Source organism: Ornithodoros turicata, chromosome 6, assembly GCF_037126465.1.
Source record: "Ornithodoros turicata isolate Travis chromosome 6, ASM3712646v1, whole genome shotgun sequence".
Classification (NCBI taxonomy): Eukaryota; Metazoa; Arthropoda; class Arachnida; order Ixodida; family Argasidae; genus Ornithodoros; species Ornithodoros turicata.
The window spans coordinates 74,598,415-74,607,816 of NC_088206.1; the positions used below are offsets into that span (position 1 = coordinate 74,598,415).

Below are 9,402 nucleotides of genomic sequence, written 5' to 3' on the forward strand. Positions count from 1 at the left end.
ACGTCAGAGACGACGTCACTAGTATGAATAATAAGTAGTGCATAATTAGCCATGCACGTTTATACTGGCCCACTTCGCTTGCCTTGTATTCCCTTTTCCGCGCCCAGTCAACAATACCAGACGAGAACACAGAAAAATAAAGCATATCATATTTAATGAATCATATTACATACAGTTATCACAGATTTTGACAACTCCAAACAGAAAGGCGTCGTGATGACCACAAAGAAATTAGAAAGGCTCACATAAGGCCCATTTCTCACCTAGAGCTATACGTACATCTAGTGATTAGACGTTTGCATTTATTCAATGAGTGGCCGTTATAGGTCCATTGCAACAAAACACAACATCGTTGGTGCACAGTTGGTTCCTGCTAACACTCACACCATCATGGCCGCTCGTCCCATGACGAAATCTTTTTTCGCGGGCCCAGCAACAGGAGATGCATTGTTGCATTCATCTGTTCACACCTGTTAATCTTGGTCTACAGAACGGAGATGTGAAGGTCGCTTCCTGTTTAACCCAAAGAGTGTACGAACTCCGTATTACAATGCACGGACACACGGTACGGATACAGAGACACACGGATAAACACCCGGGAGGCGCTAGATCCTGAGGGGTATCATTCGTTGTGTTCGTACGCCTCGGCGGCGGTGGCTATGAATGTAGTGCCCTGGTCAGCGCATGAAGACATCAATTGTTCTCAGTCGTCGGTTTCGCGCTGTCGTAGGTGGACGTGTGTGTGTTGTGCTTCTTGTTCCATGCTAATTACCACATGGAGGTAAGTAATTTTAGTTCCTTGATGTTTGTACTCCCGAATTTTTAGTGAAACATTCGCGCCCTGTTTCAGCTGTGGTGAAATCCGTTAAATAAGTTCAATTTCGGAAGATTTACAGGCAACAGTGCCGAATGATACTCCGATCAAATTTGGACAATCAAAAAACGTATATCTGTTCTCATATAGTCTTCGATAGCTTATAAATAGCCTCAGTGAGTGATTTAACGTGTGATACAGTTAGAATTTAGGGCTCAAACCCCTGCGGTGAAGTAGCAGTTACGAATGATACCCCTCAGGTTTTAAGCGCCGACCAAATTACAACAGCCGAACGACGTTTTCCTGTTCTCGTGCAAGTTTCTATAGCTTATACAAGCCTCAGTGAGTGATTTATCGTGTGATACAGTTAGAATTTAGCGCTCAAAACCCTGCAGTCAAGCAGCAGTTACGAATGATACCCCTCAGGTTTTAAGCTCCGATCAAGTTGCAACAACCGTACGACGTTTTCCTGTTCTCGTACAGCTATCGATAGCTTATAAAAGCCTCAGTGAGTGATTTAACGTGTGATACAGTTAGAATTTAGCGCTCAAAACCCTGCAGTCAAGCAGCAGTTACGAATGATACCCCTCAGGTTTTAAGCTCCGATCAAGTTGCAACAACCGTACGACGTTTTCCTGTTCTCGTACAGCTATCGATAGCTTATAAAAGCCTCAGTGAGTGATTTAACGTGTAATACACTTAGAATTTAGCGCTCAAAACCCTGCAGTCAAGCAGCAGTTACGAATGATACCCCTCAGGTTTTAAGCTCCGATCAAGTTGCAACAACCGTACGACGTTTTCCTGTTCTCGTACAGCTTTCGATAGCTTATAAAAGCCTCAGTGAGTGATTTAACGTGTAATACACTTAGAATTTAGCGCTCAAAACCCTGCAGTCAAGCAGCAGTTACGAATGATACCCCTCAGGTTTTAAGCTCCGATCAAGTTGCAACAACCGTACGACGTTTTCCTGTTCTCGTACAGCTTTCGATAGCTTATAAAAGCCTCAGTGAGTGATTTAACGTGTAATACACTTAGAATTTAGCGCTCAAAACCCTGCAGTCAAGCAGCAGTTACGAATGATACCCCTCAGGTTTTAAGCTCCGATCAAGTTGCAACAACCGTACGACGTTTTCCTGTTCTCGTACAGCTATCGATAGCTTATAAAAGCCTCGGTGAGTGATCTAACGTGTAATACAGTCAGAATTTAAGGCTCAGAAATCCGCAATCAAGCAGCGGTGTCGAGTGATACCACTCAGGTTTTAAGCTCCGACCTGGTTTGAACAACCAAACAACGTTTTCCTGTCCTCATATGGCCTCTGATAGCATAGAAACGCCGCAGTGAGTGATCAGATGGTTTTCTTTTCAAAAATTGTAGAGGATTTTATAAATGACACTGCCAAAATTTAAGGCTTGCAAATGATGATTACGGAGAGTAAAATGTTATCCAGCATGTTAAAAGCTGCAAACTTGAAGCTTTTTGTTGCCTAAATACATTTCACCCTGTTGTTTCCAGGTGGAACCCCTGTAGCTGACCAGAAAGGCCAGGACTGTCAGATGCCATATATGAATTGGGTATGGGATAGAGAGAGAGGTATTGGGATTCTATTGGAGAATTTGCATACCCCTGCTTATGGTAGTCCTCACTAGGCCAATCAAAGCAGGCACACAATTGTTCTCGTGCTGAGCTGACAGATTTGTAACTGACACTGTTTACTTATAATTCTCAGTAATTTCATACTACTCACAATTATGTTTTACTTTCAGTTCAAGGTCTTCAAACAGAGCTGACCCGGCGGAAGGCCTCTGGTGGCATACTGTAATCAAGTGTGCCACTCCCACAGGATTATTGCATTGGCCTTTTGCATTCATGCCTGAATGCTGTCCAGGGCATCTCACAGGCACCAGCTGCGTGACGATGCCCCACCCCACGGATTGTCTTATGCCAACAGCATGCTCCCGTAGGGAGCTATGTACACTAGAAGATGGACTGTGGACATGCTAAGGAATTCTTCAGTAGCTTCATGGTGCACGGGAGAAGAAACAGCAGACCTGGACGAAGTAAACAAACGGCCCTTATCAGGGCCACCATATGTCCGCCACAATGGCTAGCGTTCTGCTGATAGAACAAACCCTGATAGTGATAGGAGATCACTGAACTAACCATAACTCAAGCACGATGGCTACAACAGTGCTGATAGAAAGCAATCATTGCAGTTGCAAATGCCATACATTTCGTTAAGCACTATATTTTTGATGACAGTAATATTTAGAGTTGAAGGAGTCATGTTCTGCCACTTTTTGGATGGTCAAAGTATGCATCACAGAACATATTGCTAAGGTGAACATTATGTGGAACCGACTATAACTCCTGTTATTCATTCGCACAGAAAATATGAAGCAGAAAATGTCGAGGTTGTTGCGAGAGACCTGTACTATGTCTTTTGCAAAAGCTATCACCGTTTCTCGACAAAAGTGACGTGGAGAATGTACTTGATGCCTCCATTTTTCCCCTTTCTCTCCGTACTATAAAGGTAGTTCTTTTTGTGTAGTCCAATAATACGAGAATTAGAAAAAAGGTCTTTGGGTGTACTTGACATAATTGTATGCCAGTCTATATCATTGAACCCTCGTGGCACTGAGGACAAAACTTTACGAGACAGTATATTTGGGTCCGAAGAACGCCATTGGAGCCACAGGGCACATTGACTTTAGACCACATCATGGAGGGCCACAAGGAAAAGAAATTACTGTAGTTACCGTAAAACTTTGGTATATCATACATAACATTGTACACAAAAACAGGACCGGCGGCCTTTCAAGTCGAGTGCTGAAAGTATGAAAAACTATTCGACCTTCACAAAGGTTTAGGAGAATGTTCAGGAGCACTCCAAATTATCCATTTACTTGCTGCCTTAGCTCGCAGTTGGAAAAATAAGTATGGAAAATCAAAGAGAAAGAGCTAGCTGGCATATTCACAGTGGGTCATGGCTTCGGGTTTGCTATGTTGTATTTAATGAAAAGTGCAGAAATTTGGGCCAGTTGGTACATAACTGCAAAAAGGAATAAGAGCATACAGACGGGACAATGGAGAGACAGAGCTGCTTACAACTAAACTATAATGATAGGAAATCCGACGCAGTCATGTGCGCAGGTGCATTGCTATCCCACCATGTCAAAACGAGTACAGGGCTAGACAAATGTTAGAGAACATGCTCCGGCGCATTCCTTCCTTAGTGTGACAGTGAATGGGACCGTACAGACTTAGACATGTGCGTATAGGTAGCCCAGTCACCTGTATGCAAGCCCGTACGATACCATTCGCTGCCAGCTTGTCACTCAGAGGGAGGAGTGCGCCAGAGTATGTTCCATAAACTTTTGTCCAGCACTGTAGAATGGGCTAGTTGGTATGACATCTTGTGGCAGCTGTGGCAGACAAGGACAACACCACTCCACAATCAACTGGTTTATTTCTGGAAAAACAGAAAAGGAAGGTTGAACGTTGGGATTGGGAGTTTTGAGACGACCTGATTAAAAAGGAACTTTACACCTAGTGGTGATCTTTTCCTGCTATCCTTGTCTGCCATAGCTCCGTAGTCAAGAAGTCTGTACAAGTATGTCAGACAAGACCCTCAAAATGACAGTTTTAGGCATGTGCAAACAAAACCACCCTAGTGATAAGGGGTGACACAAGTGAAAAAAATTCCTATGATTTGAATAAAAATTCAAGTTCCTTATCCATCCGACAAATAGAAGCTTCAGTAGTACAACTGGAAGAACCACTTATTTCAGCCACTTCGACTACCTCTCTTTCGAACTGACAGTTTGCTTTTCTTTTTGGCTGAGTTCTTTCAAAAGCCGAGTTTTAATGTCACTATTTGATTTAGTATGGATTAGGATAGACAGAAGATCGACTCAATCCTCGCATTAGCTACGGTGTGCTAGTGTACCATACCGCACGCGAATACCAGGTTGCCGTGTCCGTAATTTTGTGAGGTTGGAGAGCCACAAGAACTGCTCGCATGCAGTGTATTCTACCTAACATGGACAGCGCAGCAGCAGTGCGGCAGGCCAGGCTGAAAACAATGCCTGAAAATCTGTTCTCCTAATTCGTCTTTAAATTTTTCGAGAGGGTAGCTTCGTTCTCTTTGGCGGCCAAGAGGCCGCGTGTTTGAGATCCCTGTAGATAGGGCAATCGCTTTCGAAACTAAACAACAAGAATCAAAAGTAACGCTGTCTATATCTGCGCAGAAGCACCATAGCTCATGTACAAAGCAGGTTGGTTGGTGGTTGGTAAAACGACAAGAGGAGGTTGAATTCGCGCATGCGAATTCTGCTACCCCCCCCCCCCCCAAAAAAAAAAAAGAAAGGTCTTCCAAAGACATGAACGGGTTTTTCCGAGGAACCTCCACCGTGGGAAAACAGCACAAGTGCAGGTGTAAATGTGAATCATGTGTCGCCCCCAAGATTTTTCTAGAATTTCTGTGAGATATGTTCAAAATTTAGTTTGCAGTTTATATACGTATATCCAGCACCGCGGGTCCCGTGATTTCTGTCCTCTTTTTTTTTTTTTTTTAATGATTCATTTGCTACAGCAATTCACATATAACATCGACTTAGTGAAAGTATACTTTATGTAGTAATTGTAATTTTAATGCTTTTCATATCTTAGGGCTCCTCTTTGTCGGTTTTCGATAGTTCTGTCTTCCGACTTTCCAGCTTTCTGATAGTTCGGTCTCATGATTTTCGGCCTTATATGATTGCCACTGCTCTTGACCCCGGATCCCGACAGCCTCGAAATACCCTTATCTCGTGACAGCTTCTCCTTCCAACTGGTTACAAAAAGTGAAGTGTCCATAACCAAAGTATGTTGATATGCAGATTAAGTAGAAAGGAAGAGAGGCAGATAAAAACGACAAAAACATAAGAGAAGGCGACAAATTGTCTTCGATCAAGAATACTTCTTTATTGATACTAAGGTCACAAAATGATCACGATGATCGGGTATGTTTAGGGCAAATCGTGCAACACAGTCCCCAAAGAAAATGACAAAAATATATACAGAGTACCGAGAGGATAGAGAGGTAGCAAGCGAGCTGGTGGTGTAGATCCATAACACAGACAAGCTTGTCTGTGTTTGTCGTTTTTTGTCCCCCGTCTCCAGTTTTTAATTTAGAGATAACCATATATAATGTAATTGAACCTCTGTATGCAGTAAGCAATCCATGCATGTAATGCAATCCCCTTTCGTGTATTTTTGCTGCAATGACATCCACATACCAGCATGTACCTGCCATAGAAAATTTAGGACCGTATTGCAATTTATTGACCTGTTACAGGAGGGTAAGAAACGAGAAATGTATGTGTGCCAATGGGATGGGCAGTCAGATCTTGCCTTTTCTACACGCATACAAATGATAGCTTAAATTGAACTGCGGCTTCCACTCGAAAAACACGTTCTTCCTAACTAACACGACGTGCCGGCAGTGATACTGAGCGTTGTAATCGAAAAAAAAAAAAAAAAACGTGAGCACTAATAAGTCATATTATGCTGGTCACCTACGATATTATTTTCAAGATTGTGCTCGTTTAGCAGCGCGATACGCTCGACCCATGCTGCTCTGCAACGCACAGGCGACTTCACCCCAGGGGCGGATCAAGAATTTTCCCGGGGGGGGGGAGGGGGTCCGCTATGGACAAGTGCCAGGTGCATGCTGGGATTGTCCATTGAACCCTATGTTCAAGTCTGGAATTGAGGGGGGGGTCAGGACATCCTGACCCCCCTCCCCCCTAAATCCGCCCCTGCTTCACCCTACCTGGTTCTTCAGCAATCCAAGTACGACTTGCGAAAGCTGCTTGTATTTGCGCGATAACCCTGTGTGCATGCGGTGTTACATTGAAAAATGATATATCATGCTCACGGACAATTTCTGCTAAGTCACAGACCCAAAAAACACGAACATATATGTTACACATTTTCCATTGCATTAGTCGAGGTAACCCGGCTGCAATTACTTTACCAAATATTCGAAGTTTTCTCGGTTTGGGATTTTTCGACTTATCCCCTTCTTGCATACAGGGGTTCAATTGTCAACTGAAGGGAAACTATATACATGCCATCAGCACAAAGCTTGCCTGTCTGTATTTAAAAGAAAACAAAAATGAAAGAAAAGAAACACACGGGCACCAAATTTATGAACCAGAGCGGGACGAAGAATCTGTTAACAGTAAGCAGAGCAATGTGCTTCCCATGGAGAAAAACCATTCCTATACCTAAACGTTGTTCGGCCTAGTTGGGCCGAGCTTGCGAAGAAGAGGGTTCGGCCAAGCTTTCATTGACATCGGCCTTACTCGGGCCAACTGAATACCGCCAACTTTGGGCCAGTATGTGACAGACCGTCGATCCTAACAAACACGGGGACCAGCATGCATTGCCGTTGGGGCCATTGTAGAACCAAGCTTGGTTTCTAGTCGGGCATTAGTTGGCTAGATAGCATCCCATGAGACACCAGCAATGATGGGCCAAGAATGGTCCAAATATAATAAGATTCTCAACCAACCATGGTAGGTATCCCATGCATCTTCTGCACCCCTCTACGCGATATTCTATTCTATAACACCAGTGTGCCTTACAACTGTATCTGGTAGGTGCAAAAATAAAATCCAAAGGTTGAAAGTGCTGCTGCTGGTCGTGTGTGGCCTGTCTTACCATCGTTTTGCCGCTATTGGATAGATATGTACACGTACCAACCTGCTCGACAGCTGTTATTGTCAAAGGTTATACACATTACAAACGAGTAGGAAATGAAATTCCTACTCGTTTAAGTAATGCTGTCCGTGTCACTATGGCTCAATGTATGAAGCTGGTTTTCACCTTGTCTGAAAATAATTTTGCAAGCTGAAGAAAAAAATGTAGAAATGGACTTGTATACATCGAATTGAACTACATAGACTAGCATCGTTGCTTGTTGTTTCGAGCAGCAGCTGCTGTTTCGGAGTTTCCTCTCAACGCTGGGCCAATATTGGCCCGCATTTATATGCCGGGGTTTGGGGGTTTAACCCCCCCCCCCCCAAAAAATGTAACTTTGGTTAGGCATTTGGAAGAGGGAGATGATAATGAAATCCTCCTCACCCATGTAAAGTCCCCATAGAACTCCTCCAAATATTTTTGGGCTAGGCCACTGCTTTGAGCCCAACGCAGTTTACGAACTGCTTCGTAGGTGACAATATGACGACGTCAGCCCAAGTTGCAGCGACTTGTGCCAACCAAATACCGATCTCCGGCAGATTTTAGGCAATTTTCACTTGGACTTTTTGTCTAGCTGGACACAAGGCTATTGAAAGATGAAACATTTCCTTGAGTTTGAAGAACACAGAAGACGACGAGGACGATACAAGACTCAAATACGAACTAAAAAAAAAAATGTTATAGAGTACATCAGTTTTCTTGCACTATATTAATTTGTTCATACATGATCATGGTTTTCAATATAGTAGTGTTGTATTGCAGCGAAATTGTAAAAGCTCCTCGTGACATATTGCACCCGGACTGTTTCCACACGCGTGTCAACTTGTATTCTTCGAAATCTGAAGTATTCCTCATATATATTCTTGATACCTTTAACTTTTTACTGCAGAACCGGTTCCGAAGCGTTGCGTGCCTGTACATTAGAAAAAAAGAAAGAGAAAAAAAAGGCGAAAAACAAAAAAAAAAAGAGCTAGTAAAGTGTACAGTTTGGTGGAAGATGCCAGAAAACTGTAATTGCGGGAAGACATTACATAAGAAATAATTGTTGTACATGTATATTTTTCCTTTTATTAAATCGGTTGGACGTTCGGCGTCGTGGTGTATACCTCTCTCTTTCTTTGTGCTGTTTAAACACCGTACCAACTACCCCAAGTGTCTGCCTTACTTTGGATGCATTTGTAAATTTGAAACTTCGTGTGTTTTATTATTCACCTTGTCTGAAAATAATTTTGCAAGCTGAAGAAAAAAATGTAGAAATGGACTTGTATACATCGAATTGAACTACATAGACTAGCATCGTTGCTTGTTGTTTCGAGCAGCAGCTGCTGTTTCGGAGTTTCCTCTCAACGCTGGGCCAATATTGGCCCGCATTTATATGCCGGGGTTTGGGGGTTTAACCCCCCCCCCCCAAAAAAAAAGTAACTTTGGTTAGGGCATTTGGAAGAGGGAGATGATAATGAAATCCTCCTCACCCATGTAAAGTCCCCATAGAACTCCTCCACAAATATTTTTGGGCTAGGCCACTGCTTTGAGCCCAACGCAGTTTACGAACTGGCTTCGTAGGTGACAATATGACGACGTCAGCCCAAGTTGCAGCGACTTGTGCCAACCAAATACCGATCTCCGGCAGATTTTAGGCAATTTTCACTTGGACTTTTTGTCTAGCTGGACACAAGGCTATTGAAAGATGAAACATTTCCTTGAGTTTGAAGAACACAGAAGACGACGAGGACGATACAAGACTCAAATACGAACTAAAAAAAAAATGTTATAGAGTACATCAGTTTTCTTGCACTATATTAATTTGTTCATACATGATCATGGTTTTCAATATAGTAGTGTG

General features: G+C 43.0%; 1 long non-coding RNA gene across 1 annotated transcript; it reads left to right on the top strand.

Annotated features, from left to right (window-relative positions):
- Positions 1 to 604: 604 nt before the first annotated feature.
- On the top strand, positions 605 to 4,549 carry LOC135398542 (uncharacterized). The gene is made up of 3 exons (XR_010424111.1): positions 605 to 781; positions 2,328 to 2,405; positions 2,579 to 4,549. It is a non-coding gene; the product is annotated as an uncharacterized LOC135398542 (long non-coding RNA).
- Positions 4,550 to 9,402: the final 4,853 nt, after the last annotated feature.